Source organism: Rhinatrema bivittatum, chromosome 6, assembly GCF_901001135.1.
Source record: "Rhinatrema bivittatum chromosome 6, aRhiBiv1.1, whole genome shotgun sequence".
NCBI lineage: Eukaryota > Metazoa > Chordata > Amphibia > Gymnophiona > Rhinatrematidae > Rhinatrema > Rhinatrema bivittatum.
This window is the reverse complement of record NC_042620.1, coordinates 177,758,190-177,773,194: the sequence shown is the minus strand read 5'-3', so window position 1 is coordinate 177,773,194 and position 15,005 is coordinate 177,758,190. Positions and strand designations below refer to the sequence as shown.

The following is a 15,005-nucleotide window of genomic DNA, read 5'->3' as shown; positions in this document are numbered from 1 at the left end:
AGAAAAACTACCTTCCAGGTAAGATAGATAGTGGAGATCACAGGAGTGGAGAGGCTCAAACGGAGGTTTCATGAGCCGTCCCAAAACAACATTAAGGTCCCAAGCACGGGCAGGAGGGCACAGTGGAGGTTTTAAATGCAGCAAGACTCTCATGAAACGTGACACTAAGGGTTGTGTTGAGATGGAGACATCTCCTATACCCTTATGGTACGCAGACACTGCACTAACATGCACTCTGATAGAGAAAGTTTTTAGGCCTAACTCTGACAAGTGCCAGAGATAGTCTAGGAACCTCGCAGTGGAACAAGTGAAGGGGTCTATGGACATGGAAGTGCACCAGACCATAAACCTCTTCCATTTAGAGTGATAAGACCTCGTTGAAAAGCTTTTGTGAAGCCACCAGTACTCGGGATACAGACTCTGAAAGGTAAAAGGTTGGAGTATTAACCTTTCAACATCCAGGCCGTCAGAGACAGAGCTTGGAGGTTGAGGTGATGCAGGTACTTTTCGTTCTGAGTGATTAGAAGGGGATCCTTCCCCAGAGCAATCTCCAGGCGTACTGAAAGGTCCTGGAGGATTGGAAACCACACCTGGCGTGGCCAGTGGGGAGCGATCAGGATCATTAATCCCTTGTCCTGCCGGAGCTTCAAGAGTCTTTGAAATGAGAGGAAGTGGAGGGTACGCATAAAGGAGACAGCTGGCCCAGGAAAGGGCGAAGGCATCTCTTGGTTGCGAGTGGTGACTGCGAATGAGAAGAGCAAAAGTTGTCTACTTTGTGGTTGTGGACCGACGCAAAGAGGTCTATGCAAGGGTAACCCCAGTGTTGGAATATTGTTGTCCACTATCATGGGGTTGAGCGATCACTTGTGGCGGAGATGGAAAGTGTGACTCAGCTTGTCCGCCAAAAAAGATTGTCTACTCCAGGCAGGGTACATCGAGCGGGAAAGGCCAATGCCCATATCTGTGCAGCTTCCAGACTCAGGATGGTAGGAGCCCGTTTCCCTTTCTTTGCATCGCAAACCTGATTGTCGGTTTGAATCAGAATGGCTTTGTTGATAGGCAATCCTGAAAAGCCTTGAGGGCATATCTATATCGCCCGTAGCGCCAGAATTTATCTGGTGTGTTGACTTCCTCGTGGAGACCAGGTTCCCCGAGTCTGCAGGTCGCCTATATGTGCACCCACCCGAGTGTGGATGCGTCTGTTTGGGTAAATGTATCATCGGGACACGCTAGAGAAATAAATTTCTGGCTCTTCAAACTAGCCTTCAACAAGAGAGTGATGCATGCATGTAAACAAGAATAAGCGGACATGTAGCAACAAGCTCACAATTCCAGTTACTACTGGAAATTAGCTCACCACTAATTTTAACTGTAGTCAAACCACAGGATACATCGCTATAAAACATACAATCCCCCAACTGATTTTCTTCATATGCATATCCTTATAGTAAATTATATTAGTCTATATTGTTTGTTACCGAATAGTACTGGCACTACCTATGTAAATTATGATCCATATTCACTTTGATATTGGAGCACTATTGTATACCGTTATGATGGTAAATAACTTAATGACGGTATATAAAAACTCTTAAATAAATAAATAAATAAATGATAGCTTTATGGAGCAATTGGTTCAGGAACAGACGAGAGGGGAAGCAATTTTAGATCTAATTCTCAGTGTAGCACAGGATTGGTGAGAGAGGTAATGGTGGTGGGGCCACTTGGCAATAGTGATCATAATATGATCAAATTTGAATTAATGACTGGAAGGGGGACAGTAAGCAAAAACAACGGTTCTCATGCTTAACTTTCAAAAGGGAAACTGATAAAATGAGAAAAATTGTAAGAAAAAAACTGAACGGAGCAGCTACACAGGTAAAAAGTGTGCAAGAGGCGTGGTCATTGTTAAAAAATACCATTCTAGAAGCACAGTCCAGATGTATTCCACATATTAAAAAAGGTGGAAAGAAGGCAAAATGATTACCGGCATGGTTAAAAGGGGAGATGAAAGAAGCTATTTTAGCCAAAAGATCTTCATTCAAAAATTGGAAGAAGGATCCAACAGAAGAAAATAAGATAATACATTTAACTTTCCAACGTTTATGCAAGACATTGATAAGACAGGCTAAGAGAGAATTTGAAAAGAAGTTGGCCGTAGAGGCAAAAACTCACAGTAAAAACTTTTAAAATATATCCGAAGCAGAAAGCCTGTGAGGGAGTCAGCTGGACCGTTAGATGACGAGGAGTTAAAGGGGGCACTTAGAGAAGATAAGGCCATCGCGGAAAGATTAAATGATTTATTTTCTTCGGTGTTTACTGAAGAGGATGCTGGGGAAGTACCCATACCGGAGAAGGTTTTCATGGGTAATGATTCAGATGGACTGAACCAAATCATGGTGAACCTAGATGTGGTAGACCTGATTGACAAACTGAAGAGTCGTAAATCACCTGGACTGGATCGTATACACCCCAGAGTTCTGAAGGAACTAAAAAAAAATGAAATTTCAAACCTATTAGTAAAAAATTTGTAACCTATCATTAAAATCATCCATTGTACCTGAAGACTGAGGATACCTAATCTAAACCCCAATATTTAAAAAGGGCTCCAGGGGCGATCCGGAAAACTACAGACCGGTTAGCCTAACTTCAGTGCCAGGAAAAAATAGTGGAAAGTGTTCTAAACATCAAATCACAGAAATATAGAAAGACATGGTTTAATGGAACAAAGTCAGCATGGCTTTACCCAAGTGCAAGTCTTGCCTCACAAATCTGCTTCACTTTTTGAAGGAGTTAATAAACATGTGGATAAAGGTGAACCGGTAGATGTACTGTACTTGGATTTTCAGAAGGCGTTTGACAAAGTTCCTCAGGAGAGGCTTCTGGGAAAAGTAAAAAGTCATGGGATAGGTGGTGATGTCCTTCCATGGATTACAAACTGGCTAAAAAACAGGAAACAGAGAGTAGGATTAAATGGACAATTTTCTCAGTGGAAGGGAGTGGGCAGTGGAGTGCCTCAGGGATCTGTATTGGGACCCTTACTTTTCAATATATTTATAATGATCTGAAAGAAATACGATGAGTGAGATAATCAAATTTGCAGATGACACAAAATTGTTCAGAGTACTTAATCACAAGCAGATTGTGATAAATTGCAGGAAGACCTTGTGAGACTGGAAAATTGGGCATCAAAATGGCAGATGAAATTTAATGTGGATAAGTGCAAGGTGATGCATGTAGGGAAAAATAATTCATGCTATAGTTACACAATGTTAGGTTCCATATTAGGTGCTACAACCCAAGAAAGATCTAGGCGTCATAGTGGATAACACATTGAAATCATCGGTTCAGTGTGCTGCAGCAGTCAAAAAAGCAAACAGAATGTTGGGAATTATTAGAAAGGGAATGATGAATAAAACGGAAAATGTCATAATGCGTCTGTATCGCTCCATGGTGAGACCGCACCTTGAATACGGTGTACAATTCTGGTCTCCGCATCTCAAAAATGATATAATTGCAATGGAGAAGGTACAGAGAAGGGCTACCAAAATGATAAGGGGAATGGAACAACTCCCCTATGAGGAAAGACTAAAGAGGTTAGGACTTTTCAGCTTGGAGAAGAGACGGCTGAGGGGGGATATGATAGAGGTGTTTAAAATCATGAGAGGTCTAGAATGGGTAGATGTGAATCTTATTTACTCTTTCGGATAATAGAAAGACTAGGGGGCACTCCATGAAGTTAGCGTGTGGCACATTTAAAACTAATCTGAGAAAGTTCTTTTTCCCTCAACGCACAATTAAACTCTGGAATTTGTTAGTATAGCTGTGTTTAAAAAAGAATTGGATAAGTTCTTGGAGGAGAAGTCCATTACCTGCTATTAATTAGTTGACTTAGAAAATAGCCACTGCTATTACTAGCAACGGTAACATGAATAGACTTATTTTTGGGCACTTGCCAGGTTCTTATGGCCTGGATTGGCCACTGTTGGAAACAGGATGCTGGGCTTGATGGACCCTTGGTCTGACCGAGTATGGCATGTTCTTATGTTCTTAATATAGGAATTCATGCCAAGGCTTTATTAACAAAAGTAATTTGAGGATCTGGAGGCTGGAATGGAAGGCCTTGAATGAGATTGGAGTGGAGTATCCACCAGGCTAGTGACAGACGGAGCTGTTTGGTAACCTGGATAATGGTGGACACTGGCTGACAAGCTTGAATCCACTGGCGTTTTAAGGTCCACTGCATCACTCTCATTGTTCAGCGAGCCATCGGAGTGGCATGCACTGAGGATGCCATATGACCCAACAGTATGAGAAAGTGACGAGCAGTTGAAGATACTAGAGTCTGTAGGTGACGCGCCAGAGATGCTATGGTGAAAGCGCGATCCTGGGGAAGGAAGGCTTTTCGCCTGTATAGTGTTTAGGTCAGCCCCTATAAAGGGATAGGGTTTGGGATGGAACTATCTTGGATTTGGGATAGTTGATTAGAAACCCTAAGGAGATCAGGGTGTGGATAGTGAGACGCAGGGAGGTTAGTGCGTCCTGCTGAGTCAGAGCCCTTAACCAACCAATCGTCAAGATAAGGGTAGACATGCACACCCTGATTCCTGAGGAAGGCTGCGACCACCACCAGGCATTTGGTGAATACTCGTGGAGCGGACGGTAGGCCAAATGGTAGTACATGGTACTGGAAGTGATGAGGGCCGACCATGAATCGCAGGTACTTGCGATGAGATGGAGTAATTGAGATGTGCGTGTGTGTCTTGGAGATCTAGAGAGCATAGCCAATCTCCTCTTTGTAGAAGAGGAAGTAGAGAGCCCAAGGTTACCATTTTGAATTTTTCTCTCTGCAAAAATATGTTTAGGGCGCACGCCACCTGACTTTTTTTTTTTTTTTTTTAGAAAATACCGGGAATAAACCCCTGCCCGTGTTGGGAGAGGGGCACTGGTTCTATTGCTCGGGATTTGAGAAGGGATGAGACCTCCTGTTCGAGCAAGGGAGAGTGGTCAGCCGAGGTGGAGAGTCTGCTGGAACAGTCAGGAAATTTAGGTAGTAACCTTGAGTGACTACTACCCGTACCCACTGGTCTGTGGTGACTGTATGCCAAGCGCTGTTGAAGTGGCAGAGCTGACCGTCGACCGGTATGGACGGAAGAGGAGGTTATCTTACACTCTCTAGGAAGGAGTCAAAACCCTGATGCTGGTCCAGGTTGAGAAGCTGGCTGAGACTTTTGAGGCAGAGTCTGCCTGGATTGATCTTTTTGATAAGGGTCTGGAAGGGCGTCCTCTAGAAGCCGGAGGATAAAATTTCCTTGCTTGTAAGCCAGCCGCTTAGAGTCATGACTGAAAGTTCTCTTAGGGACGGAAGGAAACTCAGATGGCACAGAAGAAAGCTGGTGCAGCATTTCATGGTGGTCCTTCAACTGCGCCACAGTCTCTCGGATCTTTTCCTAGAAGAGATTATCACCCACACAGGGTAGGATCTGCTAACCTGTCTTGGACTTCTGGTCTTAAGTCCGAGGATTTGAGCCAGGCCCATCTTCTTGCACTAATCCCCACTGCAGACACTCTAGAGGCCATGTCAAAGATATCATACGCAGCGCGGACCTCGTACTTTCCAGCATCCAGACCTTTTTGAGCCAGAGTATGAAGCGGAGCCTGTAGTTGCTCTGATAAAGAATCAGAGAAATCTTGGATCCTCTTAAAAAGGTCTCTGTTATACAGGGTCATGTATAACTGGTAAGAGGCAATGCGAGATATGAGCATTGAGCCTGGAAGACACGCCTGCCAAAAGCATCCAGGGATTGTTGTTCCTTTCCTGGAGGTATGGAGGAATGAGGTTTTGAACATTGTGCCTTCTTCTGGGCCGATTCAACAACTGAGTGATGATCCAACTGTGACTTTTGGAACCCAGGAGCTGACTGCACCAGATAGGTGGCATCTGCCTTGCGGTTGACAGGTGGGACCGAACCTGGGTGTTCCCAGTTTCTCTTCAGGAGATCAAGCAGGATTTCATGAATAGGTATAGACATGATTTCCTCAGGAGCTTCTAGAAATTGGAGTACTTCCAACATCTTGTGCCTAGAGTCTTCTTCTGTCTGAAGTTGAAAAGGAATGGTTTCAGACATTTCCTTGATGAAATTAATGAAAGACAGATCTTCTGGTGGAGAATGTAGTCTTTCATCTGGGGGAGAGGGCTCTGATGGTAGTTCATCTGTATCTTGGGACGTATCATCTGTCCAAGGATCATAGGGCTGATCTCCAGCACCTAGCAGTTCTCCTGGTGCTAATCCTGAAGGACCAGGACTTGGCATCGGAGGTGGCACCGACTGCCTCGATGGAGGCACCGAAGGGACCGGTGACATCGATGGACAAGTCAGTGGCAAAATCCCAGACGGTGGAATGGGTATCTGTGTTTCTTCATCATCTGATGATAATGGAATCTGTGTGGAAGGCACTGGACCCACCGGTGCTCTCGGTTCCATCGGAGGCATCCAGTCTACCCAGTAGCGGTGAGAGTGCTACAGGAATCGGATCGGGGACTGGCTCGGGGACCAGTACTGGCATAGATGGAGGTTGGAAGCCCTGAAGTGCTTTACCGATGGCCTCCTGGATCATCTGATTCAATTCCTCATGGAAGGCTGGGGCGTGGAAACCCGGCTCTGGTGTAGCCGGAAGGTCCACTGGTGAAGGTGGAATCGCGGATCCCGGCACCACTGAAGGTGGGGAATGCCTCGGTGACCCGGTCACAGAAGAGGATGGGGCCTTTTCTGGACGGGGCTTCTTTGCCGGTGGCTCTGTCGACGCCGATGCAGAGGGCTTGCCTGGATCGGTGGACTGAACCTTGCGATGACTGTGTCGACATCTTTCACGATGATCTCCTCAGTCCTTTTCTTGAGGAGGTAAGGAAGGAATAGACACCTTTGGAATAGTCAACGCCGGTTGTGCGAGACATAGGCTTGCCATGGGTATTGGAAACTTGGCTCACCGCACTGGTTTCCACCCTTCCGCCTTCCTCGGGGGGGCCTGGTGGTCCGGGCCCACAGAATCGGCGCAAAGGCCATTACGGATGTAAATCAAAGACAGAGAGTGGTGATTGTGTGCATAATTCAGGAAGTGTGCAAAGTGCTACTTCTGCAGCACTACCGCAAGTCCAGAGAATTTCATTATGAGAACAGGATTCTTGTATTTCAAGATTTTTCAGTACGAGTCTCCACCCAAAGGCGAGATTCTCAGCTATATGTACGACTTTATTCAATAAGAACATTCGCTTTTCTTTGATATATCCAGCTAAATTGCGTGTTTGTCATCAAGGTACTACACAGGTATTTGCGACTCCCTGCGCAGCTACGGACTTTGTTAATTCCCTGACAATGCAGGATAACCCCAGGGTTGAAGTCTTCCTTTTACAGCTCCACTGGGATCCAAGCTATGATAGGGGCGTTGCAACAGGAGTGAAACAAGTCAGGACAATGAAGTTCTCCATATTATTGAACTTAAGAAAATGATACAGGAGAGTTTTATATCCTGGTTTTCAAAGTTTTTCTGGTTAAAACTTTCTAATTTTTTTTTAAATGTCCTGAGCATGGTAGTTTAACGCCAATGTAAGTTGCTTGTTGAACCATGAGTAGGGGGAGGTTAGGAGCACATCCATCAGATGACTCCAGGTCCCCAGTGTGGGGACAAAGTCTTACCTCACAAATCTGCTACATTTTTTTTTTTTTTGAAGGGTTGAATAAATGTGGATAAAGGTGAACTAGTAGATTGTCAAACGCCTTCTGAAAATCCAATTACACCAAAGTCCCTCATCAGAGGCTTCTAAGAAAAGTAAAAAGACATGGGATAGGAGGCGATGTTCTTTTCTGGATTGCAAACTGGTTAAAAGACAGGAAACAGAGTAGGATTAAATGGTCTGTTTTCACATTTGAAAAACAAAACAGTGGAGTGCCTCAGGGATCTGTACTTGGACCAGTGCTTTTTAATATATTTATAAATATTCTGGAAAGGAATACGATGAGTGAGGTAATCAAATTTGCATTTTAAATAAAAAAAAGGTCAATCAACCATCCTCCCACCCCCCACAGAGTAGAACAGATATAATATTCATAAGCGAAAACAAGACTTGCTGCATATTACTCATCACAGCATCGTAGAAATAGCAATGCCTTTAGCACTAAAAATTAGAAAATGAAAAACAGCTCATTTGAAGTACAAGTGTAGAAAATTTTATAAGGAAAATTAATGAAGGCATAACAACCACACAAAAGTCAAGAGTCCCATGTATTCAACCTTGGGAGATATCTCTAAGCGTGAGTCCATAGCCAGGTTATAAAAGGTTCCCAAAGTAGCCTCGAAGGATAATAATCTATTTTGTTTTAAGGCTGTAAGACGAGCTAAACGATAATATCCATTAGGGATGTGCAATCGTTTTTCCCGAATTAGGCAATGTCAACGAAATTGCCTAATTCGGAATGGTTTGGGAGAACCGAAAAACGATTTAATTTTTTCCGAAATTTCAGAAAAAAAAATCATTTTCAGGTTAGCGCGCACTAATCCGAAAATCGGAGCCCCTGAAAATAAAAACCCCCCCGAATCACGGGAAAAACTAAATTTCCGCGGAGGGGGGGGGCCCCCCCGAAACAAAGCCAGACATGAAATTTTTACCCGAAGCACATCTCTAATATCCATTTAAGCGGTGGCTCAAAGAAATAGAAGGGACCCCATTTTGTTTCCAAAAGGTGGCTAACTCACACCGGGCCACTACGAACACCTTTTGAGAAAAGCATTAAGAATGCTTATACAAAGTTGATATGGGGGATGTTGAGCAAACATGACAAGATTTAACATTAATCGTCACCTTCAGAATTTGAGTAAACCACTCAAAAATGTGCTTCCAAAAAAGAAGTCACCTTCTCACATTGCCAAACATGAAAAAAAATGCCAAGGCCACCACAATTTCTCCAGCAAGTATTTGGTACTGTAGGAAATATACGGTTCAAACGAACTGGTGTTAAATGCCAACAATACAGTAATTTATAAAAGCTCTCTTGTAATGCAGCAGAGATAGAGCATTTGCTAGCATACAAGAAAACTAGATCCCAGTCCTCAATGCTTAAGAGGAGCTCCAGATCATGGTCCCAATCTCCGAAATGTTTAGTGGGTTCAGATGAGCACCCATTAAGAATGTTGAATACCTTAGAAATTAGGCTACGCATGTTATCTGCTTGTTGGCAGTAGGTTTCAAATAGTGATCTGGTTTAGCAGAGTATTTGCTTGCATCAAAAAATAAAAAAAATGTTTAAGTTCTGCAAAAGCCAAGAAGTCCACATTTCTCAATCCATATTGCTCTTTCAAAGAATCAATAGGCAAAAACTGCTCTGTACAAATAGATGCTCAATGCGAGAGATACCGGAAGCCAGCCAATTAGTAAAAACTGGAGAGTGTAGATTAACTGGGAAAGCTGTGTTGCGAAAAAGATGAGAAAGAAGAAAATAAGAGTTTTTACCAACTTGTAACAACCGCCATTGAGACCAAACTCTCAGAGTTACTTGCAGTGACGATGGAAAGCCTAACAGTGGCCGCCAAGATGATCTTGGTTGCCAGGATATGGCAGATAGAAGCATCTCCCCAACTAAGGCTTGCTCTAATAAATCCTATTGTTTGACAGCCGCCTGTCTATGTATATCAATCAGTGTCCTCAGTTGGGAGGCCCCAAAATACCAAAGTAAGTTGGGGACCCCAAGACCTCCCCAAACCTTGGGCTGAAAAACAGTTAGCTGAGCCACCATAGGTGGACTTTTACACCAAATAAAATAAAAAATCTTTTTTTTTTTTGCCAAGAGCGGAGCATGGCGGAAGAGAGAAAAATAGGAAGAGTAGAAAACAGATAAAGGAAGCAAGGAGGGACTTTCATTTTAATGTTGGCTATATGTCCAAGCAAAGTAAAGTATCCCTGGACCACCTCCCCAAGTCACTATCTGCAAGAGAGGAATATAATTTAAGGAATAGAGGCCAGAAACACAAGGACCAAGATGAACTCCCAAATGTCTGAGGCTCGATTAGCCCATCTGAATGGAAATAGCTGATAAGCTTGCCCACCTCAGATTCAGCCAACTTGATATTCAAAATTTCAGACTTATCAAAGTTAATCTTGAGTCCCAGAACTGGCTAAATCAGCCCAGTTCATAGACATCTTTTAAAACGTTAGCAGGATCAGAGAGGTTGAGCATAATGTCATCCGCAGAAAGGGAAGCTTTAAAATGAAGATCACCCAACCTGATTCCCGCAATCAGTTGGGCAGAGCGGATCCTAGCAGTAAAAGGTTCCAAGAATAGCGCAAACAGTAAGGGAGACAATGGGCACCCCTGTCTCATGCCCCTCCCCAATGCTGAAACAATTCCTATATCCTTTGTTAATCTTAACACTGGCCTGTGGTGAGTCATAGAGCTTCATTAGCCACTGAAGGAAAGGTTCCAAAACACATTGTATTCAAGGTTTTAAATAAAAGGATCAGTGGACCAGATCAAACGCTTTTTCAGCATCAATAGATAATAAGATGGATGGGATATGTTCCTTTTGGACCCATCCAATTAAGATCAACTATTTTGCAGACGTTATCGGCCACCATGCGGCCCGAAACAAAGCCTACTTGATCAAAATGCACTAAAGCGGGCAAGATCATATTCAGCTTTTCAGCAAGAACTCTCGCTAAGATCTTCAAATCCAAGTTGATCAATGAGATTGGCCGGTAAGATCCGCATTGCGTTGGGTCCCTACCTGGTTTAACTATAACCAATATTCCTGCTACATTGGAAGATGTGGAATAAAAGCCCCCTTCCCTAACAGAGTTAAACAAATCAGTCAATTGCTGGGCAGACTGGATGGGCCGTTTGGTCTTCTTCTGCCGTCATTTCTATGTTTCTATATATGTTTCTATGTCAAGGGAGATTTCAGTATATGGGAGTTCTGCTTATAATACCTGCTTGAGAATCCATCCAGGCCAAGGAATTTTCCCACTTTCAACTGCTTAATCACATTCAAGCCTCAGGTGTGCTAATGGGGTTATCCAGATAAGCTTGTTCCACAGAAAGCATAGGCAGTGAAATACAGTTAAGGTAATTATCAATCTTAAGATCCACAATGTTCTCATCTTTGCCATACAGAGTCAGATAAAATTGAGTAAAACGCTTCCATATATGAGAAGAGGTGGACATTAAGTAGCCCTGAAGATTTTCAATTTTAGCTATAGACCCCTGGAAATAAAAGGCCTTCAGTCGTCTGGCTAGATAACGCCTAGCTTTGTTTCCCCCTTCATAAAAGGACTGTTTAAAAATCTCCAATTTATAGTTCAAGGAGTCATCATCAAGCACCTGAAGCTTGGACCTATCAAGAGATAATTGTTTATACACAGAGGGAGATTGATTATTCATATGTAACCTAAAAAGATGAGATATCTAGGCTATGAGAGAGGACCTGCATTTTTCCCACTCCTTTTTTAAAAGATGCCTGAGAATAAGAAACCCCCTTGCCACTGCCTTAGAGCACTCCCAAACTGATGCTGAAGAGGTCTCTGCCAGGGAATTTATTGTAAAGTACTCTTGTAAGTGTTTACTCATAAAGGACTCATCCTTCAATAAGATTTCATTTAATTGCCAAAAACGGAGACCCTTATCCATATCAGGAAACTAAACATCCACCCAGATAGGTGCGTGATTGCTCCCAACACTTGGTTTTGTATGGTCTTGCTATGAGAATATAATCAAGACGGGAATAGGTCCCGTGGGGAAATGAATAAAGGGTATAATTGCGAGATTCAGGATAACACTGTCTCCAAATGTCAACAAGGCACATTGAGATATAAAAGAGGATAGCAACTTCCTCATTCCCTGTAAGAGGGCAAGGGAATAGGAAGAATTACCTAAAGCCAGATTCCTAGTAAAATTAAAGTCCCCTTCTGCATGAGTCAATAGGAGGTTATCCAAAACCTTTAAAGAGGAATATTGATCTGAATTAAGGAAATATACAGTAACAAAGGTGAAGATGGCCCTCCCCACTCTTATCTTAACCAATAAAAACTGGCCATGAGAAGCTGCTAGCTGAAAAAGCAGCTCAGAAACTAGGACATAAGAAATCAATATACCCACCCTGGCATACCTGAACCCCTCGGAACTAGCTGCAAGAAACTTATGGGGGAAAGAAGATAAAGATACAAGTCTTCATGGTACTTGCACAAGTGAGTTTTCTATATCAGTGCAATACCCGTTTTCTGAGAAGCAAGCTCCTGATCTAATAAGTAGCACTTTCGTGGGGTGTTAATGCCCTTAACATTCACAGAAATAAATCACAACCGCCATAAAATTGAAATAAGGAAAAAAAAAAAGCATGCATAATTCCTTTGATCTCAAACTGTAAACCAAATGGAAAAGTCCAACAGTAATGCATCCCTTCAGATCGCAGTGCTGCTGTCACTTCTCATAACTCGTACTGTTTACATAGTGTGGAAGGTGCCAGATCATTAAAAATGAAAAGAGAATGTCCTTCTCAATGCCATTCAGCCTTTTTTCTTGCATATTCATAAATTAGTGATTTTTGCAGGCAAAATATGTCATGAGAGCGCTTATCCTGTCAGGGACCCAAAGCTCTATGGGCCCATTTGATCTGGATATTCTGTGCAGCTGGATTTAGTTCTGAAGAATCCGAGCCACTGTGGGTGAGTATGAATGTGCATATGTTCAATGCGGCAACCCCGGCATCAGTGTATTTCGGCGTTTCAGGGACCCCTTGCATTCGTAGATTACGTTATGATCAATTTTCTAAGTCCTCGATTTTATTAGCTAAGAGTGAATAGACAAGGCATGCTTGATTCTGTTGCGCAGTAAGATGGTGTCGTCCTGTCCTTCGACCAAAATGCCTAACTCATCCACTCTATCCCCTAGCGCTTCCAGGTCTTCAGGAACCTCAAAGATGGAAGCGAGCAACTCAGTCTTATGTTGATTCATGTCGGAGCGCAAGTCGAGAAACCAGCCCTGAAGTTTGTCTCTTGTTGGTAAGTCCACTGTATTGAGGCTAATACAGGAAGTGAGCGAGGTATTCTCTCTGTCTTTACCGCCAATATCCTCCACGGTCTTCTCGGCCTGCTCTCCATCCTCGAGGGAAACATCGGAAGCTAGTTTACTATAAGAAAACGGTTTCAAGTCGGTCTTTCTTTTGGCTGCCATCAGGAGATTTAAAGAAGCAAGTGGGTACAGAAAAGGTTCAGATATTGTGTGGACAGTTGATTTTAGCGATGGATGCAAAATATAGAGGAGAGGAGCTTGACACTCAAGCGTCCATCTTGGCAGACGGTGGAATAGTGTCCCCTACTCAGAGTAGCTAAATCACAAGCAGATTGTGATAAAATGCAAGAGGACCTTGCAAAACTACAAGATTGGGGGTCCATATGACAGATGAAACATAATGTGGACAAGTGCAAGTTGATGCATATAGGGAAAAATAACCCATGCTGTAGTTATACGATGTTAGGTTCCATATTAGGAATTACCACCCAGGAAAAAGATCTAGGCATCATGGTTGATATTACATTGAAATTGTTGGATCAGTGTGCTGTGGTGGTCAAGAAAGCAAACAATGTTAGGAATTATTAGGAAGGGAATGGCAAATAAGACAGACGATGTCATAATGCCTCTGTATCGCTCCATAGTGAGACCATACCTTGAATACTGTGTGCAATTCTGGTTGCTGCATCTCAAGATAGATTATAGTTCTTCTGGAGAAACAGAGAAGAGCAACCAAAATGATAAAGGGCAAAGAATGGCTCCCCTATAAGGAAAGGCTAAAGAGATTAGGGCTGTTCAGACTAGAGAAGAGATGGCTGAGGGGGAATATGATAGTGGTCTACAAAATCATAAAAGGACTTGAATGGGTAAATGTGAATCGGTTATTTACTCTTTCAGATAATACAAGGACTAGGGGGTACTCCATGAAGTTAGCAAATAGCACATTTAAAACAAATCGGAGAAAATTATTTTTCACTTAGCACACAACTAAACTCTGGAATTCATTGCAGAGGATGTGGTTAAGGCAGTTAGTGTAGCTGGGTTTAGAAAAGGTTTGGATAAGTTCCTGGAGGAGAAGCCCATAAATTGCTATTAAACATAGGGAATAGCCACTGCTTGTTGCTGGCAATAGTAGCATGAGATCTATTTGCCAGGTAGTTGTGAATTGGATTGGCTACTGTTGGAAAAAGGATATTGGGCTTAATGGACCCTTATTCTGACTCAGTATGGAATATCTTATGTTAGATTCCCATTGGAGTCCCTATCCAGGAGCAGTGAGGACAGTGGATGGGGGCTCCGTGAGAGCAATTCTGGCCTCAGGTATTTTTCTTCACCTTGGGAAGGGAGGCATTTTGATAGGGGATCCCCCCCACCCCCTTACTCTACTAAAACCTTTCTTCCAAACTGGGAGGACAGGTCTTCTTACTGCCTGCCACCTTGAGGGACACTCACCCAGAGAAATAGGTTTGAAACTGTAGATACAGATTGGACATAACCTTGAGAACTTGTACTGGTGCCAGATGATAACTCTTAAATTTTACAGTAGCAAATCATTTTGGAATACCTTACTTAAGAATCTTGTGTGGTTATTGGCACAAACACATTGTCTCTCAATGTCAGGAAGTATTTCTTCACAGAGAGGGTGGTGGATGCCTGGAACGCCCTTCCGGAGGAAGTGGTGAAGACCAAAACTGTGAAGGATTTCAAAGAGGCGTGGGATAAACACTGTGTATCCATAAAGTCTAGAGGATGTGAATGAAGTGAAGAGGTATGGGGCGGCTTGCAGGAATGACTGCTACTACCTGGAGATTAATATCCTTGTTCAATAAACATACACACGGATAATGTGACTCCAACATTGCTCTATGCTTCAACGGCAAGAGGAAATGTGGAAAAAAAGGATTTGCATCCACAAAAAAGCAGGGGAGTAGCTTGCTGGATACGGCGGTT

The 15,005-nt window shown here is 43.0% G+C and overlaps 1 protein-coding gene across 2 annotated transcripts in view; it reads right to left on the bottom strand.

The window, feature by feature from the left end:
- The window catches only part of LOC115093852, a 73,837-nt gene that overhangs the window by 6,277 nt on the left and 52,555 nt on the right, over positions 1-15,005 (bottom strand). The gene's annotated exons all lie outside the window — the stretch shown is intronic.